The 27,563-nt window shown below is 38.4% G+C and overlaps 1 pseudogene; it reads right to left on the bottom strand.

The window, feature by feature from the left end:
- Window positions 1–16,090: 16,090 nt before the first annotated feature.
- LOC142642599 (factor of DNA methylation 1-like) lies at window positions 16,091–23,040 on the bottom strand (annotated as a pseudogene).
- Window positions 23,041–27,563: the final 4,523 nt, after the last annotated feature.

The raw sequence follows: 27,563 nt of genomic DNA, 5'->3' as shown, positions 1-27,563 counted from the left end.
ACCATAAATAACCAAGATGGATGGAGAATGGACCAAGCACAATTTAGAATGATCGTGAAATGAAGGATGTTGAAAAATGGCTATATTGGCCTAATGACAACTACATAATGACCAGGGGGTTGCTATGGCTGGGGATGGCTACACTAAGAGCATGAGGAAAATCAACAAAGGATGACATCATGATGGAGCATGGGCAATGGAGGAATACCAAAAGGTAACTAAGGCCTAAGAATGGTTGCACTAAAATTAGGTACCACAAAGAGATGTGTGTTGCAGTGCATTTAACACCTTTTCCACTCATAATCAAACTTCTAAGCGTTTTTTTTTTTTTGGTCGAGGCATAATTTCGAATTGTACCTAGAATAGGTAGTCTTGAGATGAATCTTCCCTTATGTTTGGATTTAAAATCAATTAGATATAGGTGAACAACCACACCTTAGAGTCTTAATGATTGATGGTGACTCCTTATACTAGTTCACCACATTATCTATTAACCAAACCCTCCCACACATTCCAAACATCGTATTGCCAATACTGGCTAGTCAATCCAACAATCTAAATGAAAGGGGGGGGGAATATATATATATATATATATATATATATATATATATATAGAGAGAGAGAGAGAGAGAGAGAGAGAGAGTTACACCTGGTGTAACTCTATTGAAGTTACACCTTCTTTACATAGTAGATCTCTAAGAGATCTAACGTTTTACAAAATATAGTTGACTATTTATTGGTTTCCAACTCATTTACCTAATTAATAGCAATTTTTTTTCTCTCTCCTTAATTGTTCCTACCCTCCCAGCTTCCATTTCTTCTAAGCAAGTTCCCACTTTACTTTGTAAAAAACAAAGACACAGCCTAGTAATATTTTGAACAAGCAAATAGCCGAAACTATCCAAGGGAAAAAAATTTAAATATTAGTTTATATATAGTTTTTTTTTTTTTTGAGAAACAGTTTATATATAGTTGACACCACTACAAATAATCAAGTTCATGAATAAGTACCAACAGATATTGTTGCCAAGAGCCTAAATTAAAAAATTGGTTCATAATGCAATTGTGAGTGAGTGAAAAACCATTGGTATCTCCTTGCTAGGAAAATGTCATTGGTACCCTATTAAAACAAAAGCTGTGATATAATTAAATGCCCTATCAAGCCACAAATTACTAAAGATGACATATTTGCAATGTTTTTTTTTTTTTTTGTTAAGGAATAGTGCCAATAAGAAAACCTTTCAATCAGGGTACTACAAGGCTGAAATTGGAGGTATTGGCTATGGCGAGGTGACCTTAAAGGCTTCAAAAGTTTCTTGAAAAAATGGCAGAATGACATTTAATGAGATGGAAAACAATAGTATCTCAACCATTAAAAAATAAAAAATATGGAAAGTAATAAATAAGGAGTGAGAAAAAATGATATTAATTAGGCAAATGAGTTAGTAAGGAATTAATATTTAATGGTGTTTTTTAAACTATTAGATCTCTTAAAGACCTATGGTAAACAAAAAAATGTGTAATTTTTATAAAGTTATACCAGATGTAACTTGAACTCATCTCATATATATATATATATATATATATATATATGAAGAGAATAAAATTAAGGTAGATGGACTCATTCAATAAAACTTGCCATAGGCAACGGTATGGGGATAATGGATGATCAAAACATAAGGAGAAGACGACGAATTAATGCACCGGACGGAGAATATATAAGACGGATTGATCCTACATAATAGATGGATTCTAGCTAAACAGACACAAGGGGGACATATATCAAGGCCACGTGGCATCTACATGGCTTAAGTGGCCTCCAAGGAACCCTAAATGGAAATGTCTTACACCCAACAATTAACCCTAGTCAATGGAATCCTAATATTGAAAGAATCCTGAAAAATACAAATATTTATGAGGATCTTCCCCACAAGGAAACATCTTCTTAGCCAAGAAACGAAGGTCGGTCCTACATTACTATAAAAACCCAAAACCCTCAAATAATAAAGTACGCATAATTTACCCCAGCTCTGGCACTCTAGAGTTGTGAAAGTTCTTTAACTTAACCTTCGGAGGGTATTTGGCCGATACTACATTGGTACTCTCTGTAGATTCTTCTTCTTCTTCTTTTTTGTGCAAGTCTTGTCTAAGAGCATGCAAGGATTGTGTAGCTTACTGACGATTTTTGGCATCATCAGTTGGCGCCGTCTATGGGAAAGAGAGTAAGTCATACTACCGCTTCCCAAACAAAGAGTTGCATGGTACTTACTCCCTCAATGGCAACCACCTACAACAATCAAGGAGACGAACCACATACCACCACCCTCGAGAGACAGGTTTAGACCCTCGCCACGACTATAGAACGCCTTATCAAGCAAAACCATGACCTAGTGGAATAGCTACGCCAAAAGAACGCAGGGCTTAATACTCAAGAGGACCAAGAAGGTACCAACGCTGAGAGAAGGGATCAAGAAGGGTCGAAAGGTAGCAATACCCCAAGCAAACTAGAGCGACAAGATACAAGCCGTCCATCCGCCATGGATACGGCTCCGCCATACATGGTTGCAGAGATGCAGATGATGAAGGAACGAATGGACTTCATGATGAACACCCTAAGAGAACAGGTATCAAACAACCTCGACAAGCTAGTCCATCGGACGGACTCACCCTTCACTGCACCCGTCACTTCTTTCCCCCTTCCATCAAAGTTTTGTGTGCCACAAGTAGAGGCCTACGATGGGTTAAGGGATCCTTTGGACCACCTGGAGTCGTTCAAAACCCTCATGCACCAATAAGGCGTGGCAGGTGAGATCATGTGTCGGGCCTTTCCCACTACGCTAAAAGGCCCTGCAAGGGTTCAATAGGTTGATGTCAAACTCCATCATTACCTTCAAGGAGTTGAGCACCCAGTTTGCCTTGCACTTTATCGAAGGGCACAGGTACAAGAAGTCCACGGCATGCTTGATGAATATTAAGCAACAGGAGAACGAGACGCTGAGGTCTTACATAACCCGTTTTAACAAAGAGACCCTCTCAATTGATAAAGCTAATGACAAGATACTCATGGCTGCATTCACCAATGGGTTAAGGAATGGGGAGTTTTTGTTTTCATTATACAAAGGTGGAAATCACATTTTCGTCCCTACATTTTCAGGCGATTCCCACTTTGGTCCCTAGATTTTATTTTCACCGCTTTTAGTCTCTATCCTGAAAAACGCTTCCCGTTTTGGTCTCTGCTATTACATCAAAGACGGAAAATGCACATGTGGCAAACAGTAGAATTAAAAAATATTAAAAAAAATTTATTTTATATTAAAATAAAATAAAATTTTAGTTATCATTTAATTATTTAAATAATAATTGTTCTTCATGTTCTTCCCCAAGAACATGGTTGCCCAGAAAATAAGAAATTCAATATTTTTTTCTCTTTTATTTCATTTTCTTAGCATCCAAACAAGCAAAAACATATACAAAATCATGATCAAACTCAAATACTCTAACACAATCAACTAACAAAACCCAAAACACATAATCAAAAAAAAATAATAATAATAATAAAACAAACAAAACCCAAAACACAGTCATATCAAAAACAAAATACCAAAAATACCAAAACTCAAAGCTAATCCTCATCAATAAAATACACCAAAATGCAATTATGGCCAGTGAGATCAAACCACAGTGACCATCTGGGTTTAGAGAAAGAGAAGATCAGATCTGGGTCAAGGTGGGTTTTGGCCATGGATCTTCAACCATGGGGTTTCGGCCATGGGTCTTCAGCAATGTCTTCTTCACAGTTGTCACCAGGCTACTACGACACACTTACCTCCACATCCATAATCACCACCAATTCTGTCACCGCCGCGTGCTCTGTCTTTGCCACATGCCATCCATGGTGCGAGCTCGTCCAACCATTCTCCTCCTTCACGCGCCCATACACACTCAGCAGAGCCACCACTCGCATCAAGCGCAACCTTGATCACTTCTGTGAGAACTACACGTTCATCATGCTCCTCATCCTCTTCCTCAGCCTCCTTTAGCACCCGATCTCCATGATCATCTTCCTCGCCATCTTCATCACCTGGTCTTTCCTCTACTTCCTCCACAACCGTCCACTCCTCCTCTTCCACATCACTATCAACGATCGCATTGTCTTGGCCTTGCTCTCCATCATCACCATCGTCGCTCTAGTCCTCACCGCTGTCTGGCTCATTGTCCTTGTTTCGCTAAATCTGGGTTGATAATAATATGTGGGACTACTTAACTCTGAATTTGTATTTAAATCTGGGTTGGTATTTTTGTTGTTTTTGTTGTTCTTGGTTTTTGGTTTTTAATTATGTTTGTAGATTTTTTTATTTAGTTAAAATTGATAAATTAGTTTTTTAAATTTAGATACTGATGTGGCATTTTTTAATGCCAAATAACATTTATTATTATTATTTTAATGGCTATGTCAGCTTTTAGTGTGCCAACAGTGCACTTTGTTTGCCACATGTGCATTTTCCGTCTCTAATGTAATGGCAGGGACCAAAATGGGAGGCGTTTCTCAAGATAGGAACTAAAAGCGGTGAAAATAAAATATAGGGACCAAAGTGGGAATCGCCAGAAAATGTAGGGATGAAAATGAGATTTTCGCCTTATACAAAAAGGACCCAAAAAACATGTTGGATGTACTTTACAAGGCTACGAAGTACATGAACGCAGAAGACGCGTTGTTGGCCCAAGAACAGAAGCCCAAGAAGAGGGAAAGACAAGAAGAGGCACAGCAGGACAGGGACAGAAGACGACAAAGACTAGAGACAAACGGGAGGATAGACGCTCTAAACCCCCCACCGGAAGGTTTGCAAGCTTCACCCCGCTGAATACCTCAATCGATTAAGCCTGATGCAGATCAAGGACGAAGGAGCCTTGACATTCCTTGGAAAGCTAAAGGGAGACCTTAGCAAGAGGTCAAAAGATAAGTACTTCCATTTTCACCGCAATCACGGTCATGATACATCTAACTACTACGACTTGAAGCAGCAGATAGAAGCTCTTATTAGAAAAGGAAAGTTGTAATGATATATCAGCAAGGAAAGGACGAACCCACCATAAGAGCAACCTGCCTAGAGGGAAAACAAGGGTCCTAGGCCACCCCTAGGAGACATAAGGATGATTGTAGGGGCAACACAACTTCCAATTCGTCCAGGAAGACATACAAAACATACCTTCGAATGGTTCAAAACCTCCAACTGATGGGTTTCATCCCAAAGATGGCACGAATCAACAACCTTGTAATCGAATTCATAAAGGAAGATGCACGGTGTCTCCACCACCCACACGATGATGCACTTGTTGTTAGCATACTGGTAGGGGATTAAAACACTCACCGGGTCCTTGTAGAAAATGGGAGCTCCGCTGATATCCTCTACTACCCGGCATTCCAGCAAATGAGGATTGAGAGAGAACAGCTGATTCCAACCAACGCACCACTTGTTGGATTTGGGGGAACAAGGGTATACCCCCTCGGTGCGATCACTTTGCCTATGACGATCGGTGAGTACCCTTAATAGATCACCAAGGATGTCACATTCCTGGTCATTGGTTGTTCATCTGCTTTTAATGCCATCCTAGGTCGTCCTACTCTAAATTTATGGAAGGCCGTAAGTTCAACTTACCACCTGATGATCAAGTTCCCCACTGAGTACAAAGTAGGGGAAGTACGAGGAGAACAAGTAGCAGCACATGAGTGCTACATCGCCATGCTAGAGATGGCCGATCATTTACAAGCCATGTGTGTGGAAGAGCAGCGGATGGTGGCAGAGCCCATAGAAGGGTTAAAAGAGATACCTCTAGATGACTCCAAGCCTGAGTGAACGACCATGATTGGCACTCTCGCTAGCCCACCCGTCTATCAGGTGCTCACAACATTTTTAAGGGAGAACCAAGACATCTTTGCCTAGAGCCATAAGGACATGCCCGGAATCGATCATTTAGTCATAGTCCACAAGTTAAATGTGTCGCCCTCTTTTGCTCCTATCCGTCAGAAGAAACAAGTGTTCGCACAAGAAAGAGACAAGGCCATAGAAGAAGAGGTTCACAAGTTGCAAGAACCAGAGTTTATACAAGAAGTGTACTACCTCAACTGGCTAGCCAATGTAGTAATGGTCAAGAAGGCCAATGGAAAGTGGAGGATGTGTGTGGACTTCACGAACTTGAATAAAGCACGCCCCAAGGATAGCTACCCATTCCCACAAATTGAAGTCCTTGTAGATTTGACGACAAGACACCAATTATTGAGCATCATGGATGTGTTCTTTAGATAAAACCAAATCAAGTTGGACAAAGCTGATCAGGAAAAACTTCGTTCGTTACCAGTCAAGGCCTTTTTATTACAAAGTGATGCCGTTCAGATTCAAGAACACAGGTGCCACGTATCAAAGGCTAATGAACAAGATGTTCGCATGTTAGATTGGGAGGAATGTGCAAGTCTACGTGGATGACATGCTAGTGAAAAGCATAAGGGAGGATGACCATTTGGATGACCTCAAAGAGACCTTCAAAACCCTTCGTTCATATAACATGAAACTGAATCCAAACAAGTGTGCATTCGGGGTGATGGTAGGAAAATTCTTGGGGTTCATGGTGTCCCAAAGAGGTATTAAGGTTAACCTAGATAAGATACAAGCCATAATGGAGTTAACTCCGCCAAAAAATTCAAGGAGGTATAAAGTATAAATGGCAAGGTAGCCACACTGAACAGGTTCATCTCAAGAGAAACAAATAAGTGCCTACCTTTCTTCCGCACACTGAAAAAGTCCTTTGAGTGGACGGCCGGGTGTCAGTATCATTCGAGGACCTAAAGACATATCTTTCTTCCTCATCGTTGCTAAGCCCATCTGAACTAGGAGAAGAATTGTTTCTCTACCTAACTGTCTCCCCAGCTTCTGTCAGTTAGCCTTAGTCAGAGAGGAGGATGGGGTACAGAAACCTATATACTTCACGAGCCAAACACTCCAAGGTGCAGAAAAGAGGTACCCTCCAATGGAAAAGCTAGCCTTTGCCCTGGTGATTGCAGCCCGTAAACTCAAACCTTACTTTCAGGCGCACACGGTGATTGTTCTAACGGACAAGCCTCTATAGAGAGTGATGAGCAGCCCTGAAGCTACCAGATGGATGGTACTATGGGCAATTAAGTTGAGTGAGTTCAACGTATAGTATCACCCATGTATGGCCATAAAGGGACAAGTTATTGCTGACTTCATTACAGAATTCACAACATGGAAGGCTAGGGGGCAGGAGAGTGTCTTCAATCGAATATCCACACGGATGGATCATCCAACAAACTGGCAGGTAGAGCTGGTGTGGTACTCCATAGCCTAGAATGAGACGAGGTCGAATGCATGATCTGAATTGATTTCCCTACAACCAATAACGAGGCGGAATACGAAGCCTTAATAGCAAGGCTAGATCTAGCCAAAGTAGTAGGAGCCATAAATGTGGTCGTGTATTACGACTCTTAGGTAGTCACAAGTCAAGTAAACGACGACTACGAGTGCAAGGGCAAATAGATAAAGAAGTACCTAGAGCAAGTGAAGAATCGAATGAATGACCTCCAAGCTAAGTTTGTTCAAATCCTAAGAGAGGAGAATGAGCAAGCTAACTGTTTTACCAAGGCTATATCAGCAGAACATATACTCATCCCTAGTCAGGTACTGTCCTTTGTTCAATATTCACCATTAATACATAGCGTTTGTGTGCAGGAGATAGGTTCCAAAAGCAACTAGACTATAGCAATAACCTCCTACTTAAAAGACGGCATGCTACCAGATGGCCAGGAGGCTGCTAGGAAGTTAAAGGTTCAAGCAGCACGATTTGTGCTAATGAAAGGCGTCTTGTACAAAAAGGGCTTCTCCTATCCATACCTGAGGTGTCTTACCTCTAAGGAGGCAAACTATGTCATGAGAGAAGTCCATGAAGGAATTTGCGTGAACCATTCAGGATCACGGTCTTTAGTGCATAAACTGATTTGGGCAGGATACTATTGGCCTACCATGCAAAAGGATGCCCATGCATACGTCAAAGCTTGCGTTAAGTGTCAGAGGTTTGGCAACCTCATTAGACAACCAATAGAGGAGCTCACCCCAATGATGGCCCCATGGCCTTTTGCTCAATGGGGGTTAGATATCATGGGCCCGTTCCCAACAGCAGTTAGATAGATGAAATTCCTAGTAGTCGGTATAGACTACTTCACTAAATGGATGGAAGTCGAAACCCTAGCCACCATCACGGAGAAGAATGTGTGAAGTTTTGTATGGAGGAACATTATTTATAGGTAAAGTATACCTAGAGTATTAGTCTCAGAAAACGGGAAGCAATTCAACAATGATTTGTTCGGGGATTCTTGCTCACAATTGGGGATCAAGAATCACTACTCATCAACTGTCCACCCTCAAGCCAACAAATAAATTGAGGTACGAACTAATCCTTGCTCAAAATCATCAAGGCTCGACTCGAGGGGGCAAAAGGAATATAGTCGGAAGAATTGCCAAGAGTTTTATAGGCTTACAAGACAACGACAAGGACGCCTACAAGAGAGACTCCGTTTCGACTATCATACGGAAGCGAGGCAATTATCCCAGTCTCGATCAGACTCACAAGTTACAGAGTTGGAAACCATGACGAGAGTAGGAATGATGAAGCTATGCATCTTCAACTTGATTTGGTGGATGAGGTCAGGGCGACAGCTGAACAAAGGTTAGCGCGATACCAAGACCTTATGGCCAAGCACTACAACTCCAAAGTCAGACACAGGGACTTCCAAGTTGGAGATCTCGTCTTAAGGAAGGTGACAGGCACCACAAGAGATCCCGCCGAGGGAAAGTTAGGACCTAATTAGGAAAGACCCTACAAAATCGTGTCATGGTAAAAGAGAGGCACCTACCACCTAGAGACGCTTGACGAACAAAAGTTGCATCACCCATGGAACACGAAGCACTTGAAGAAATATTACCAATAGACAACGTCACGAATAACAACACTCCTCATCTCCAGTTTATTTCCTTTTAGTTAAAATTTACTATCTACAGTACTTATTAAGCCCAAAGGGCAATCTTTTATTTTTTCAAGGACAAGTTTTATACACATATTTATCATAATAAGAGGAATTATTCAAAGATGACGTATGTGCTGTCAACATTTTTACAATTATTAAGTCCCATAGCAGATGGTTCATCCTAAGTGATGACTCGAAATTACTGTCCCATAGCAAACAAGTTCATCCCAAGTGATGGTCCAAATTATTATGTCCCATAGCGGAAAAGTTCATCCTAAGTGATGGTCCAAGTCCCATAGCGGACGGGTTCATCCTAAGTGATGGTCCAAAATTATCAAGTCCTATAGCAGACGGGTTCATCCCAAGTAATGGTCCAAAATTATCAAGTCCCATAGCGGACGGTCCAAAATTATTAAGTCCAATAGTGGACGGGTTCATCCCAAGTAATGATCCAAAATTATTAAGTCCTATAATAGACGGGTTCATCCTAAGTGATGATTTAATATTATAAAGTCCAATAGTGGACGAGTTCATCCCAGAAGATGATTAAAAGTTGTTAGGTTCATAAAGTGGACGTCTTCATTCCAAGGGTGACCTAAAAAATTGTTAAATCCAATTAGGGGACGGGTTCATCCCAAAGGATGGTATGAACTTATCAAGTCTTTGAATGGACAAATCCAATATTAAATCTACGAGTAAATGGGTCCATCCAAAAGGACGTCTTGAAAATATTAAGTAACTGAAAGGATGTATCCATTATAAAGTCCTCAGAAAGAACGGATCAATAATGAAGCATACAATCAAAATGCTAAGTCCAAAGAAACACCAGGATAAATAGGTGGATACGCAAAATATATAATCAAAATACAAGCAACGAATATCAAAATATTATAAAGGCCTATAAAGGGAAAATGTCTACATGCAAGGCCTAGATAACAATAGGCAACGGTTAAATTAACAGAAACATTGTTCTTCCAAAAGATCTTTACATTCAAAAGAGAGAAACAATAATTAAATCCCAAAAAAAAAAAAAAAAACTACTGCTAATCCACTGGGTTCTCTCCGTCCTTCCCTTCAGCGGTATGGTTCCCCTCAAGTGGACGAGCCTCATCCCCAACAGATTTGTCTTGATCTTCATAAGGAGCAATCTCCCCATCACCTTGAGGGTGGATGGTGGTGTCATCAGCAAATAACTCATCAATGCTTTCAAAGTAGACGGGCTAGGCTGGACTCTGGGCCTGGGCGTCAATTGAAATATGGGACAAGTCTAGGTTCGGGAAAGAGGCCTTGACTTGATGGAAGCAATGGTCAAAGCCGTCAGCAAAAGAACCACTGAGCTCCTTTAGGAGGCGTTAGAGTCACAATATTCCCGTATCGCGTCTTCTTAGCCTGACGGAGCTTATCCTTGGCATCCTTGATCTCTCCCTCCTTGTCCTCGAGGACTTTTCTCAACACCTCCGTCTGCTTCTCCAACTCACCCCGAAGTTGCTCCTACACAATAAGCTTATTCTCCTGTACCACCTTCCAGGCCTTCAGCTCCCCCAACTCCACCTTTGTCACCTTCGCCTTCATTCTCACATGATCCACCACCGTCTCTTGAGACAGGCAAAGGTCCATTAGACCCTTTACAAAGGTTAGAAAACTTAAGAGACAATATGACGGAAAGGAGAGAAGGATGGATATACATACCTGTGCAAGGCTGAAAAGACCTGTCTCCCCCATAGCCTCGATTTCGTGATTGCCCAAGTCCTCATAGCCATCATCTTTGAGGATGGACGAAAGTTGCTTGAGTGTATACCATGAGTCCTCACGAAGGAGGACGAGGCGCTCTTCAGTGATGGGACCCTAACCCGTTATGAGGCCATTGCCTTTCCCTAGACCAAACAAAAGAGGCGGCTTGTTTGTCCCCCCAACGGCTGACCCCGCCACCTTGGATTTCTTGGGAAGACAGTCAATCTTGTCCAAAGATTTTCTCTTTATGGACAGGTTAACCAAACCTATTCCCTTATGAGGCAAGCTTCCCTCTTGCTTCTTTCGTGCAGCAACCTGTTGTTTGATGAAAGCCCTCCTCTTACCGTCTTCCATTTCTACATCAAAATGGACAGAAAGAAAAAGTTAGGTAAATTACTATAAATAAAAGAAAAAGTAAAGAGCAAAGGACTTACATCTGTGTGCTTGACTATCGTAGTGACGGGCAGCTATGGTAGGTTCAGGACCGTCACAATACCAATGGATCATGTCCAAGGTAACAAGCTTTGCCCACGTCCTCTCTGCCAATTTGATCTTAAAGATTTTTTCAAAAAACTCCACTGCTCCAGGGTCACCTCTGGACAATCTCGAGCTAGAAAAAGGGAATGTTTAGGCCAACATGACAAATAATAAGAAACAAAATTTAGACCAGACAAAGGCATTATACCCCAAGTTTTGTCCACATGCATGTACTCATGATCGTTAGGGTGACACATCCAGTCGTCCACCTGAATGAAGAAGTATCGGCTCTTCTAGTTTCCATTTGAATCAAGGGTGTCGTACACTAGCCTAAGCACCAACTTCCTTGGTAGGAAACTGTACATACCCTTAGACTGTGTGATTTTTGATGGACGGTAGTAGTGGAAGAACTCCTCCACCTTCATCTTACGCTTAGTCAAGACTCCATATAACACTTTCACGCCAAGGAAGACTCTCTAGGCATTCGAAGACATCTGGGAGATGACCAGCCTCAAATATTGAAGTAGATGGCGGTGAAGAGCATTTAAAGGGAATCTAAATCCCGCCTTAAGCATCTGCTCATACACCCTAACGTCTTTGGCACCCTGGTTGTAGCACTTTTTGGATTTGAAAGCCAGACAGATAGGGATGCTGATGGGAATTTGATATTTTTCCTTAAGGATCTCGAAGTGTTTTTGCTTGATGCTAGAGTTGAAGTCATTTACCTTCCATAACGGGAGAAGGAGAAACTCCCTAAGGCCATCAAGACCTATGACGGATTGGATGGGAGGTTCAAAGTAGTATACATCTTCACTGTTTAAGTCCCCACTTGAATCACCCTCTGATCCGACCACGTCCAAGTCCTCATCCTCCTCCACAGAAAGAGAGTTGGCCAACGGAACCCTTTCATCATAAAAGGTGTCAAGGCCATCCTAACCTAACGGATACACCTCATCATAGCCCACTCCTTCGCGAACACACGATTTTTCACTCGTTGCCTCACTAGACATCTATCACCTACACGTGACACATAAACCCCTAAGACTCTACAAGTCTACACAGGCGACCGGTATGCAATATTTAAAGTGAATAGCAAAAAAGAATTCAGCATAAGGTGAAGGATACTTACAGTTGAACGACGCAAAGAAAGCAACGGAGAAGGCGTGGCGAACGGTCGCACCAAGTAGATGGTATGTCGGTTTGATGAAGAGGACGGTAGTGCTCTAACTGGAAATTCGTTGAGAGAAGTAAAAATGGATGGGAGAAGCAACATATATATAGAGGGAACGACATAGAAGGCGAAGGGATGCTTTGGTCTGAGTGATTAACCACTGCAAACATGTCACGTGCCCTTACTGCATTAATGGCTCTAGACTAGCCTGTCAATCAAAACGTGTTTCCCAAGGGTTGAATTAGACCATCACTCCATGAGTCCTTCTAAAAAATAAGGCGACGGACCCATAGAGTGAGGGGGCAACTAAAGAGGACAAAATTAAGGTAGACGGACTCATTCAATAAAACTTGTCATACACGACGGTACAGGGATAATGGATGATCAAAACATAAGGAGAATACGACAGATTAATGCACTAGACGGAGAATATAAAAGACGGATTGATCCTCCATAGTGGACTGATTCTAGCTAAACAGACACAGAGGGGATAGATATCAAGGCCACGTGGCATTTACATGGCTTAAGTGGTCTCCAAAGAACCCTAAATGGAAATGTCTTACACCCTACGATTAACCTTAGTCAATGGAATCCCAATATGAGAAGAATCCTGCAAAATACATATATTTATGAGGATCTTCCCCACAAGGAAACATCTTCTTATCCAAGAAATGAAAGTCAGTTCTACACTACTATAAAAACTCAAAACCTTCAAAAAATAAGATACGCATAATTTACCCCAGTTATGGCACTCTAGAGTTGTAAAAGTTCTCTAACTTAACCTTCTGAGGATATTTGGCCAGTACTACACCGATACTCTCTGTAGGGTCTTCTTCTTCTTGTTTGTAGTGCAAGTCTTGTCTAAGAGCGTGCACAGACCGTGTAACTTACTGATAATTTTCAACATCATATATATATATATATATATATATATATATATATATATATATATATATATATATATATATATATATATATATATATATCAGGGATTGACCGTTTGACACCTGGCCGAGTTCCTTAGGAATTATATAGTAGGCAATTAGGAACCTTTTGAATCATATTTGGGAACCTAAGATTGATCATCTAAATTAACTACACCCAAACTTCACCATTTTTAATATGGCAGACGTTTTAATTCAGATTAGAATGCTGGTAATGGTGCCGAACTTTTGTTTCAGTTTGAGTAGATTACCACCATAGCCCAATGCCCTTATAGTGATCTGCAAGAACTCATCGACATGATGGGGTATACATTGATTAGTTGTAGTAAGCAATGGAAGTCATTCCCAAAACTTGTCTATTAATGGTCTTTTTAATAATGGTAACAAGGTTTTTGAAATGGCTCTCTTTGTCACTCACTTCTAACTGATCTTTGACTGAAGACAATGACAAGGCTCAAATAGCAGTATTGGTCCATAGATCTAGTGAACTCCCCATGTAAGGAGTTTATACCATGATGAACACTGCCGCAACTTACATATTTAGACCATTTAAAAGCGAATGTAGATTGAAGAGTTTGGAATTAAAGTAAACGGTCAAATTTTACAAAGACCTACCATAGGTTACATCTCTAGGACAACGGACAAAAGCATGAGACGACAAAACCCTTTAAAGGTGGATGGATAATCTGGGGGGACGGGTCACCTTTAGTGTACGGATGATCTAAGGAGAACAGATCACCTTTAGTGTACGGATGATCAAAGGAGAACGGATTGTCTGCAGTGGACGGATAACGCTCCGGACGAATACTGAGGTCGACGATGTCAAATAAGCCACGTGACAATGATATGGCTTACATGGCCTCCAAGGAAATTTCAAATAACAATAACTTGTGATCCAAGATTAACTCTAGTCAATAAAACTCTTATATGGAAATGGACCCTTAAATTACGTGCATTTATGAAGATCTTCTCTACAATGAAATATACCTCTGGCCTAAGGCAACAAAGTCGGTTCCCTACTACTATTAAAAGGCGAAATCCTTCAGAAAACAAGGTACGCATAATTCATCCCAACTCTGACACTCTAGAGTTGTGAACAAAAAATTTCTCTAACTTAACCATTGGAGGGTATTTGGCGTCACACCGACACCCTTTGTAGGTTCTTTTTTTCGATGTTGTGCAGGTGTTGCTTCAGTACATAAGGGTTGTACAGCTTACTGACGATTTTTTGGCATCATCATAAATTCTCTTGGATATAACGAGGCTGCTACATTCAATCTAATGAGCTTTATGCAAGAGTCCTTCATATAATTACGCCCGATGTAGTATATGAAGTCATTCAATAAAATATTGATTTTTTTTTTTTTTAGAGTATAGATGTTTGCTGGCCTTATCGTTATTCTCTCGTTTTCTCTCTCTTTATGTCTTTTCCTTCTCTTTGATATTATGTCCCTCTTCTTGATTTATGTGAGTTACTGATAAATGTGGAGAAATTCAATTTCCATTTCTTTTTACCACTTTTCAACCCTAAATCAAATATTTGCTCTTCCCTACAAAACCCTATTCATTCTTAAACCCTAACCCCTTCTTTTAAAAGTTCTAAACCCTAATCCGCACATCCTCCTAAGGACCTAAACCATAACCACCACAACTTTAACCCAATACAAGCACACATTGAGAGATTCTCCAATTTGTCCTACGTGAGATTTTCAATACGAATCCAAAAAAATAACTTGTAATTCTAACCATCACACCACTGATAAAACACTTAACCCCACCTCTAAGAGGTTCCCGACATAACCTACATCAAACAACTTATATGCACTGTTTTGATGAACCCCCATTCACAAATTTATTACACATTGCATCATTCGTGCTATAATATAAGTAAAGCACACATCACAAAATACTTGCGTTAAATTTCAACCCAACCCAATTAACCGAAGTTGAGAGTAAAAATAGTAAAATAATTACAATTCCAGTATTTTTAGGTCATTTTTAAATTAATCCCCTATCGATCAGCTCTAGTACAAAATTTATTTATACTCCTTCGGGGTCTCTAGAGGTTACTTGAAGTTTTACAGGTATGGCCTACTATTTATAGGTTAATTGCTATGAATATTTCAACACCAAATGGTTTTTTTTTTTTTTTTTAAGTAACAAAAATTTTATTAATGAAAGAAAAACGGTCAACCCGAGTACATTGGGAATGTACTATGGAGGCACAAATCAAGAACCAAGATTACAACGATCAAGTATTTCAACACCAAATGGTTATTATAACATTAATAAAAATTCCCCCCCCCCCCCCCCTCTAAAATGTTCCTGAAGGATTTACGGTCCGGAAAGGGCCAATTACTATTTTATCTAAAGAAAACCATTAACTGATAAAATAAGCTTTAGACGACTAGATGTTGGCTTTCAATTTAACCATCTTGGCTTTTCAAAATCAATCTACACTATCTATGGGTCCATAGCTAAGTGGTAGAGCATTTGACTGCAATCTACACAATCTATTATAACTTTTTACATATAACCAGACCAGAATTACCTTGAGGAGCTCTCTAAATACTAATTTAATATATATTATTAAAATGGGTTCCAACAATATCAGCTGGACACAAAATTCAGCATAAACAGACTAGATACATCATACCACATTGTTAGGTAATAAGTACTTTTCATATTGGTTTATGGATGAATATAAAAAATTTCTTAAACAAAAACATAGAATTCTAGCATCTAGGGTTCATTTTCATTCCAGATGCATATAAAGTCGTGCCCAATTTATCAATAAAATACATATAGCATGTCATAGGTACTACTCAAGAATCAAATGACACCCCAACACAAGCAACTTCAATTTTGTGCTAAGGCATATACATGCATAGCATGTAACATTACCTAAACAAACATAGAGCAAGTCAAAGTAGGTTAACTCATCTAAAAGAAAACCCCCAAAAAAAAAAGCAAAGTAGCAAACTACCTATTACTCATTGCAGAAAACCCTAAACAGTTCATGGGGCACCAAACAGTTCTGATAAAACTATGATTAAATAATTAAATTCACAATTTCCTAACAACTTAAGCTGCGAGAATCATTTAACAGAATATCAGTGTACCTCCCATTTAAAAAGTGAAAATATTTCAAATGCAATGCCTCATGGTCTCTTGTGCTTAAGTGCCTTGATATTCTTCATCATGTAACTGATCACCTCCTTTAATGTAGCTTTCCTTTCTTCTTTTAAGTTCCAAAGCTCGGAAACAACGTATCGGCCGCTTGGATTATACTCATTCATCTCTTTCAATGCTGTAACAACAGCTGCATACACCTGATCCCCCAACTCCTCTTTGAGATTTCGTAATTTCTCATCTTCTTCATTTACTATTTCCTGTATTAAAAAGCAGACAAGCTAGTGATTAATCTACAACCAATCCTGTATATCAAAGTAAGCAGGAAAAGAGAATGTTTGATCCTGGAACTAATGACAGTGGACAAACCAAAACACTCGATATGAGAAAAAAAAAATTGTAAGAAATTGGAGAGAGTTGGACCCATCACGAATAACTTGTAAGCAGAAATATTATATTGCAAGCTAATTCTAATTTATGCCTTCTACAATAACATATACAAATATAAATAATAGAAGACAAGCAAATTTGCACAAGCTCATAAAATAAATACATACATGAAAACAACAATAATAAGGTTCAAAAAATATTTAAAATAATATACCTGAGTATTCCCATTGATATGAACAATTTTAAAAGGATACCATCCTGGATCCTTCAGGTTCTCCTGCCACAAAGAGCACAGCATTGAGCCTTGCAAATTTGCTTCCTCAATATGAAATTGCTCCTTGCATGCATCTTGAAATGCCTTCTGATCGATTTCTCCCATTCTCTTTATACCAATATTCATTCGAGCAGTAAGCATATCTGTCAAACCCTACAGTGAGTAGAAAGGAAAGCATAAGGTCATTTGTGTTACTGAATGTACCAGTAAATATAAGGAATTATTTATAATTATGGAGTTGTGAAGAGTGAACCCGTGACTATTGCTCGATTCAAGAGTGGACAAGGATATGAAATTAAAAAAGAGATGTCTTATGTGTATTTACTATCTAGAAGATCTCTGATATGCTTTAAAAAAAGGCTATCCAATTGGAGTGGTTCGTAAAATTTAAGAAGAAATCTATGATTTTCAAGCCTAAATATAATTCTGAAATGCCAAGACTGGTTATGCAAAAACCTAACCACCCACCTAAACTGTACTGATCCGCGTTGACCCATACAATTTTTTCTGGGGCAGTTGGTGCAAGTCATCAGAATCGGCCCTATAAGGTCAGTCTGGCATGCAGGCTGTATATTTTTAGCGTGCCCTAAACCAATCAAACCTGCCTATGTCTCACGTGGAAGATATGGAAGGAGAGAAATAGGATGACATATGGGGGTTAAAATCAGAAGCTTTTAATGTAAAGAAAACTCGTTAAAAAATCCTTCAAGAACTTATCAAGAATCCTAATTTAGTGCTGATGTTTTGAAGAACCTTCACCATATATAGACAAATATATATATATAGCAAAGAAACCATACTGCAATTAATTCTTTCCGAGTCTCTTGTAAGTCATCATTGCTCTGTCGATCTTTAACAATAAGAACTTTATTCGTAGATTCCAAATCATTCAGATCCTCAACTTTTTCTTGCAATTCATCATTCATCTCCTTCATCTGCTTCTGAACTGCTGCATCATCATAATCTTTACGATGCTTCATCACCTGAAGTTTCCCTTTTATCTCTTCAATTTCCATCTCCACTTTTTGTTTAGCAGCCAGCTCCTCTTCCAACTGAAGTATCTTATTTAGGGCAGCCTCTTTCTCCCTCTGAAAATTAAAATTCCTAATTAATGAAATAGAAAGTGAAAATTAAAGACAACTGTTAAACAGTAGATTACATGCTACAGTCTCTGGTTAAAACCTAATATTAAGTTGCACACCTTTTGCTCCTCAACCAGCCTTGCGACATTCTTATCAGCCCTTTTCTGCTCCCAGGAAGCCATTTGAAGTGAATTGTTTCTCACACCATGCTACATAGACACAAAAACAATATCAATACACAGCATGAAGCATTATTTTACAAAATCAAAGCAATTGTTTTTTCCTGATTGATTCAAACAGCTTCTGCTAAATTGGTCAGTAAAATGATCCAAATATACTAAGACTAGTCAATTTGGTTCATTTATCCCACATGCTACTTGGGGCAGTTACATAAGCTATGCATAATATATAGTGAGATATTGATATGAAGAACAAAGTTAAACTTCTTATGGATGAATATTGAATGGCTGGGAATTTCACTTTCATATGTATCACCTTTTTCTTCTCCTCATCAAGCTTTTGTCTCTCACGCTCAGTTAGTGTTTCACGCTTGTTCAATTCTTTGCTCCAGGATTCAAGTCTATTGTTCTTGTTCTCCAATTGAAGTTTCAGTTTTTATTGTTCATCAAGTATCCTATGAACTTTTCCACGGTCAAGCCGCTGCAACCTCATTATTTCTGATAAATAAGTCAAATAGTTAAAAGTAGATCAATTTATCATATACCATATTTGTGCATATTAAAAAAATCAATAAACTATCACCTGTCCTAAAAGCTTAAACTTTTAGGAAATGATGAATTTTATAAGGTTTCAAACTTAGAACCACCAGCTCTAGTTAGACCATTACCATGCTACACTACACTTAATCAGACATCTGCAGTCTTAGAAAACGATGAATTTAATCATTTAACCATAATTCTAACAAAAATCATTAGCTATATTTAAATTGCTGGAGATTTCATGATCGTCTCATTCCTTGGGTTCAACACTGTGAACTTAGTTCAAAAAAAGCCTTGGAAAACTTCTTTTCTTTTATGTCACAAAACAAACAACCATAGGTCTCAAGAGCATGACTTGCAAATCCAGAAATAAGGAACAAGTACAATCTTATAATTTATTTGGTTTTCTCAAGAAGAGTAATTCAACAATCATCAGACTGTTTGAAAACACAGTGAAACATATGATACAACCTATATTATATAAGTTTGGCTAAGCACAAAGTGAAGCAAGCTTCACCAGAAACTTAAAGGAAGTTTCACCAGACATAAAAAGACACTGCAAATGAACGTAATTCAAAAAATGAAGCATGTATCAAGAAATATGCAAAAATAAAATAAAAATAAAAATAAATTGAAGAATACAAACCTTCTTCATAAGCATAGTTTAGCCTGTCTTTCTCTTCAAGCATTCTACTTAAGGTCATGGTCTTTTCATTGTACTTGTACTCTATTTCGTTAAGATTTTCATTTGTAATATTAATTTTATTAGCTAGCTTTGCCACAACATTGTTTCTGTTTTGCGCTGCTTCCCTGTCAATGTCAGATACTGTTCTTAACTGCCCTTTTCTGCGAAGAAAATCACCTATTGCCCCTTGAGCTTCATAATCATCAGCACGTGCACACCACCCATAGCATTTACGACCATGTATTTTTTGCGCATACCACTCCTTTTTACCGCAATGTTCAGTTTCAAAAAATTTCTCAAATTCAGAACAATTCATGAAGCCCTTCCAATCATTACTAAATTTTACAATGGCCTGTCCTATTTGGTCCTTCTCATCTGAGAAAACTACAACTTCCACTGGTTCAAATTTCCGGAACCTTGTCGACAAGTGTTCAGTACCAAGTAAGATGTCCTTGTTGCTACAGACTATATTAACAAGGATGCCCATCCAAGGCCATACATATAAATCATCTAACTTTGGAGTTGGAGCAACAGGTTGTGGCAAAATTGGACGTTGTGTTTGGTCTGCTTCACTTGCTAGGTCAGTCTCCAAGTACTTTGACAGGGCAAGATGGTTTGCCTTTTGTTTTGCACTTTTTTTAGCTGAACCTTTACCTGCTCCTGAAGCATGTTGAAGCAACTCCTTGTACTTGTAATCTTGTTTCTTCTTCCCAGTACAGAATGGACATCTAAGGTTGCCGTTCAAACCTTTAACTTTGTACTTTCCAGCTCTCAGCTCCTCATATGGTTTCTCTATGTGATCATTGATCTCAGATTCACTAATATCTGACTCTTCAGAACTGTAGTCCATCTGACTTGTATGCAAACACCAAAAATCAATGTCATAAGAATTAAGAGATTTGAAGTGATAATAGAAACACAAGAAATTATGAAGGTCGAAGCTTGTCAGATAGACAATCCAATGAACATCAAGCAGCAGTTTCACCCAAAAATGAAAAGCAAAAATAAAAACATCAGACAACTTTATATAACAGAAAGTTTAGAAGAGTGAAGCTAGGTTATATTGACATTAATGCATAAATAAGGCCAATGCCCATTGGAATATAAATGTTGTTGCAAAGAAAATTGAATAGTCTTGCAATGCAATCGCAATGAGGCAATCATATAAATACTACACTTTCTTATTTGAGTGCACAACATCAAATTCAACTATTAAAAAACACAGTTCCTTGAAAGATATTCAAAAAGTAAAAGGCATTTTGAGATTAGAAGAGTTAAATAATTTCAACATTGAGAGCAAATATAATAAAAAATGCTAAAATTTAAAGAACAGAATGAACCAATAAGGATTTTACCATTTACATTTGGGTTTCATCTAATAAACATGGTTTTAAATACGCACATAAATAAATAAAGCTTATTATCACTTTTTATAACAGTAAAACAAAACAAACTTACTTGTCCGTTATGCTTTGAAAAAGAGTGCATGCTTTTGTGCTTAAGCAATAGCTGATAAAAGACAGATGAATGACTAATAATCTAGATACAGGAAGATAATCAATAATATTTTTAACAAAAAAGATTTGTGAGAGAATAATTTGCAAGTAGGTATTAAATTCACAACCTTACCCAGCACCCTAATTTTTATATGGACAATGGAGAAAGTGTGATTCAAGCTAGAGCTCATTGGTTATGGGATACTTTACTCTCCCCTATCTTTCCTGAACTAAAGTACCTTACTCAGGTTGATCTTAAAGCAGTATAAGTTTTGGGAATGTCGGGCAAACTACATCGGGTCAATCCTAATAGGGTAACTAGTTTTAAATTTCTAAAGTTTCGGTGAACTTCTTAGAATATGGAGCTATATTTAATGTCAATTTAATACAAAAATATCAACTTAGACAGAAAATCTAGTCTAGACAAGCTACATGCAAATACAAACCAATTCAAAATTAAAGTTCTGAGGGTAACTTTCTGTTATCATGACACTTTCAGAAATATACTGAAAGAATATTTGGTAGCCAATAATCCTCAAAGTTGGTGGAAAATTTATTAAATTTAACGAAGACTCGAAAGCCATATACAGAGATTAAAAGATAGATAATCGTTGCTGCAGCACAAGGACAGTGGCAAAGCACAATTAAAACGCCGGTTTGCTTCCATTTTGCAGATTATTTTATTAAATAATGAGTCATAGCTAGAAATAATGAGAAGAAAATGTTTTAACATAACAAATAGGTGTAAGAATCAAACAAGGTCCCAAATGAGAAAAAAAAGAACGAGAAACTGGTCATTTTAAGGTTGTAAGTTGTAACATAATATGTCAGCATAACAAATGAAGGTTCTTCTTGAACACGAGATAGAATGAAACAGACTATTATTTTCAAAACATATAGCAGAAAATTCATGACTTAGACTTCTTATGCATAACTCTGAGTACCCTCCAAATTCTTCATCACACTATCTTTTGGGTCAAAAATTAAGTTAAACCAGCCTAGTGAGTACTACTTTCACCACAAATTTTATAGTCACCAAGCTGATATCCAATGTCAAATTTACAAAACATGATAATTTTAAAACATTCATGAATTGGACAGACTCTTAAAAAACTAAAGTACCTATAAAGTTGCTTAATAGTAGAATACAAATCATCTGTACCATTTTTTGTATTCTACTTTATGTTTCACCGATCGCAACTTATCATATATTTATTTAACTTTTCTTATAAAATAACCAAAGCTTGAAAAATAAATAAATAAATAAATGCATGACAAATTGTGATGGGTAGAAGATAAAGCAAACCACAGAATGTGGTACTGAGGATTTGTATTCTTAATAATGATCCTGCCAATCATGTAAATTTGTTTCCAAGCTAAGAATGATTTCTTACCCTTCCAGGAACCAGACCTTTTTTGCTCTATATTGTGTAAATAACGCAACCAGATAAATCATTTTTTCCTTATGGGAAATGGGTTTCCTACTTTCCTGTACATTACAATTTATATCTACAAAATCCTATTTTTATTTTTAAACTTCTTAAATACCCACTAGATTCAACAAAAAACAACTACTAAGCATATTTAGGAAGTGGGTTTACTTTAAACTTTTTAAGTGGAGTAATCACCAAAATTCTTCTTCAAATTTAAGCCACATTGAACACAAACGCACACATTCCTCAGAATATCAAAGATTTCTTTTGTTATTTGTGAACAAACAAAATGATATTATATTAAATAAATACAATAAATCAAATAAGAGAAATTTTATAGAGAGGGTACATACATTTGACTCTCTGTCTTCTTCTTCTTTGAAGGGAGAGAGATGATCACGATTCACGAGCTTGTCTTACAAATGTTTGGAGAAAAATAAATTGTATTGGACACATCTGAGTATCTGACATCTTTATGAGGAATAATAATATAATAATAAAATAAATTACAGTATATACTTTGGGCTTAGAAGAAGCCGTGTGTGTTACGCCAAGTGTGATTAATTGACAAGTAACAAGTGGTTGTACTAAAATTTAGCAGTTTTTTAAGATAGAATCAAACATTTTTTTGTTCTAATTTTTTTTTTTTTTTTTGAAATGGGAAGTTCTAATTAACTTTTGTTTTACTGCTTTATTATTATTATTATTTTTTTTTGCTAAACACAAAAGTTTAATATTTTTTTTTTGAGGGGGACAAAAGTTTAGTAGTAGTTGTTATCAAAGAATTCTATCTTTTTTTTTCTAAATTTATTTTTTTCTAGCTTGATAAACACCACCTCTTTTATTTTTTTTAAGTTTTAATGAAATCAACATTTTTATTTTCTTTTTCTACAAAGCCTAGGAAACATGAAAACTCTCTGAGGATACAATATTCGTGTCGTACTCATATTGACTATGTTATGTTATAATCTTTTAAAAATTGTTCATATTATCATATCGTATCAGTAGCCATACTTCCTAGTACAAAGATTCCTCATCTTTGTTTTATTCTTCTTTTATTAAGTGTCGCAATTTTATTCTGAATTAATATTATGTATGTGTGATGCACTGCAAATTCATGATACAAATGTAAATTTTTTAATCTAATCTTCTTATTGTCAAGATGAAGTCTTTATGCTAAGAAAGTGGGATTAATCCTAAACATCCTCTTATTATGTCATTAAATCAGTTTCAAACACTTATAATCTCATAGGACATTCACTCCAAGTTTTTTTTTTTTTTACTAGGTGAAGATTTACTCCAAGATGAAGTATTTGTGATAAGAAAGTTGAATTAATCCAATCATCCTTTTATTTTGTAATTTGATTAATTTTAAACACTCTGAATAGAACACTACTCATTATCTTCTCCAAAAAAAAAAAAGTTTAAAAAGTTTAAACTTTTAACAAATTTAATACTTCAGATTTTTCTAGAAAGATAATATTATTTGTACCATATTTATCTGTAGGAACTTGAAAATTGATGGCCCAAGCCCACTAATAACAGTAGTGTCTTATCCTTTAAACCAAACTCAAACAATAGAAGGTTACTATGTAAAGAGTGGGAAAACAATTCTAGTGTAATTCTGAGCTAAGTTCAGGTCTAAGGCCGAAGAGTCCAAAGTAACAAAGAAAAACAATTCACGTTGTAATTGAGAATAAAGCTCTCCTTAGTCAGGTCCGAGGTTTAGTTCTTATATATGATTAATACAAGTTCTATATCAGGCAATACATTGTTCACTTTCTTGTTTGACTTCTTCTTAAAGAATAATCCCCCCTTTTCAACTGGAAGGTTTCCCTCCCTTATATACCTTTCCTTCTTGCATCATAGCCCTCCACTTGTATGCCTCAGGGCTTTTCTTAGGATACTTGTCCCATCAAAGTTTTGCTGAAAATGGTAGAAGGGGTTGCTAGTTGCGAAACTACTATTCAAGTATCATTTCCTCATTAATGCAGCTGATAAGGTTGTTGTAGTGCATTCAATGTGGAGATGGAAGATATACATTTACAGGAAGCTCCCTTCCACCATCCAGGCCCCTTCCCCTACTTTCCCCTCTAATCGGGCTCTCACAAAATGCTATCCCGCATGTCCTTCCATTCTCGGGTCAATGAAGTCCTTGAGCCGGATACACTTTTACGGGTGGGATCATGTGTGATACTTCTCATTCAATCATCTTCGGTCCTTGGACACCCTACATTATCAATGTTGTAGACATTTGCTTTAAATTATGTATTAAAAAAATTTATAAAAAAAAAAAAAACATACAGTACTTTAATAATTTAACCTCCACCTTCTTATCTTGCCACACATTATTATGTATGGACTTTGGATAAGATATTTGGGATAGAATTTTACTCCAAATTAATTATAATGTGAGAATTAACAATATTTAAATTTCCTTTTTTGGGTCAATGAAGAAATACAATTCAAATATTATTTGAAAATTTAAATATGAAATATGCAAATATTTAAATCTCAATCCAAATTCTACAAGGATTGTTTATGTCCTAATAAGTATTATGTCTTTCATATTTTCATAACGAATTATAAGTGATCAGTTGCTATTGGCTTTAATTTGAACTTCATAACGGATACCTGACGGTTATGCGTGGGATAAGGGATTGTCACATTATATTCGGAGATTCTTCTAAGTATAGTCTCCTCGTCCTGTAATTCCTTCGTCGAGTGTGCCTGATAATTCCAAGTGTAGCATACTCGTCCACGAAGCTTTATGTGGACAAGTCCTCTCAGGGCAGGCCGCGCGTATACCCCGGACAAAGGATGTAGCTTCGCTATCATCCTCTCGACGGCCTTGTCAGTTACCCTCGTCCTGAGGATAACTCCTGGACGGCTGCCGAGGTGATGACCGTCCAGGGACGGGTTGAGCGTTTTCATCCATCAGTTGCCCCTCGTCCAGGAGTTATGCAACGCATCAACAGATTTCAAAACGCGCTACGTGTCACACATCCATAGGGGGTTAGTCACCTAGTTTACTTCTTCGAGGCATGCGCCATGTGTCGCCTTCTAGTTGGTTCCGTCGTTACAGTTATCGAGACTTTTCTGCCTATAAATAGTGGTTTGCCTCCCATGCCCCTTTCACTTTTTCAAATTTTCTGCTTTGACACTCTCGTCCGTCGCTTCGTCTAAGAATATCCTCAGCGTCCTTAGTGTCCCTCGTCTAGAGCCAGGTAATCTCTCTACACTTATTCTAGCTTTCTGTTTTAAGTGTTAGGACGTTGTCAATGGCCTCCTGCTCGTCTAGCGACAGTGTGGTCAAGGCCATAGACGAGTATCACGACGACTCTAGTTGTGATACTTCCAGTAATGCCAGTAGTAGTAGTAGTGGTCATACAACTGAGGAATACACATCTGGTGTTCCTGGGATTCCTGCAGAAACCTTTCAGGAGTGTATTAGGACGAGGACAGCCTCTGGGGCTGACACCTCGACGAGCTCCCCGTCGTCTTCCCCTTTGGACGAACGGGAAACCGTATATAGTTGTGCTCTAGAGGTTCCTTCCAGGACGGACGAGAGAAGGTTAGATTCCCTTAGGAGTTGGTTTCAAATTCCTGATGATCTAAACCCTAGGTTGGTTGTTCAAGGTGAATGGTGTTGCCAGCCTCGTTTTGAGATAGGCGTCTATGAAGCTTATCTGTTAGGGGGGCTTAGACTTCCCTTGAATGCCTTTGCTAGGGAATTGCTCACTAGGCTGGGCTTGGGAGTGTGTCAGCTTAACCCTAACGCATGGAGACTAATTGTTTCCATGCAAGTCTTATGGATGAAGGTGTTTGACGGGGACCGTCCTATCACCGTGGACGAGTTCTTGTACTGCTATAAACCCTCCGAGATAAATCAATCTCGAGGCTTCCATCAGTTCACAGCCAGGAGCAATGACTGTAGACTAATCAAGTCTTTGCCCTCGTCTGACAGAAACTGGAAGACGGAATTTTTCTTCGTCTCTGGTTTCTGGGCAGGGCATCCTGTTGAGACTGGTAGAGATTCGTTTGCTCCTTATACTGGAGACATAGGGAACCTTCGTCCAGAAGGTATGTTATGCTCTTCCTTTTTTGTTTCTTTTTTATTGTACTTTTTCTTTGGACGATGGTCTAACCTTGACTTCCTTCTTTCCTTTCCAGCCGTTGGACGACCTTCTCTGAGCAAGTTCCACCGTGATCGCGTCCACAGGGCCCGTCTACATTCTGAACGAGACTTTCACTCGTTAGTGACCCTTAAGCGTCTACACAAGTGGGGACTCGGCCTTGAACCGTCCGTCGACGCCTTAACACACGAGCTAACTACCCGTAGACGTGAGTGTTCTTCTTTAAGATATGTCTTTTCTATTTTTGTTTTATTAGTATTATTTATATGTCTTTTTTTTTTTTTTTTTTTTTTTTTTTAGGAATGGCTACCATGAAGGGAAACAAGGGGAAGGAAGTGGTCGACGAGGCAGCTAGATCTGAACCTCATCCTCAACCCCGTCTTGCTTCTGGAGAGAAAAGGAAAAGCTTGTCCAAGCATGTGGACTTGGCTAGCTTGCCAAGTCGTCGAGGGAAGAAAGCTAAGTCTGGGTCGTCCAGGCCTGAAACTGCTAGGCCTGAACTTCCTTCCCAGCCGCCCGTCCTAGTCGTTGACGTTGACTCGTCCACACCCCTAAGTGCCACTCCGTCCAAGTCTCCTGCTCTCGACTCGTCCCGGCCTCCTCAAGGGATTTCTACTAACTTATTGGAGAACGAGGATCTGGCTTGGGAGCGATTCCAAGAAGCCATGAAAGGTGAGGACGTAGTTGCGTGCTACAACATGTCTTTGAAAGAGTTCGAGCACTCTGGCGTCCACGATCTCTTCAAGGTGACCATCTTTGCCTTGTCTTGATTTGTCCATGTTTGCCCAATATTATTTCTATCATCTGAACTTCCTATTCTTCTATGTAGGTAATGTCCAAGTTCGTAGCTGCGTCCAGG

This window comes from Castanea sativa, chromosome 7 (genome assembly GCF_040712315.1).
Source record: "Castanea sativa cultivar Marrone di Chiusa Pesio chromosome 7, ASM4071231v1".
NCBI lineage: Eukaryota > Viridiplantae > Streptophyta > Magnoliopsida > Fagales > Fagaceae > Castanea > Castanea sativa.
This window is presented reverse-complemented; position numbering and strand designations above follow the sequence as displayed.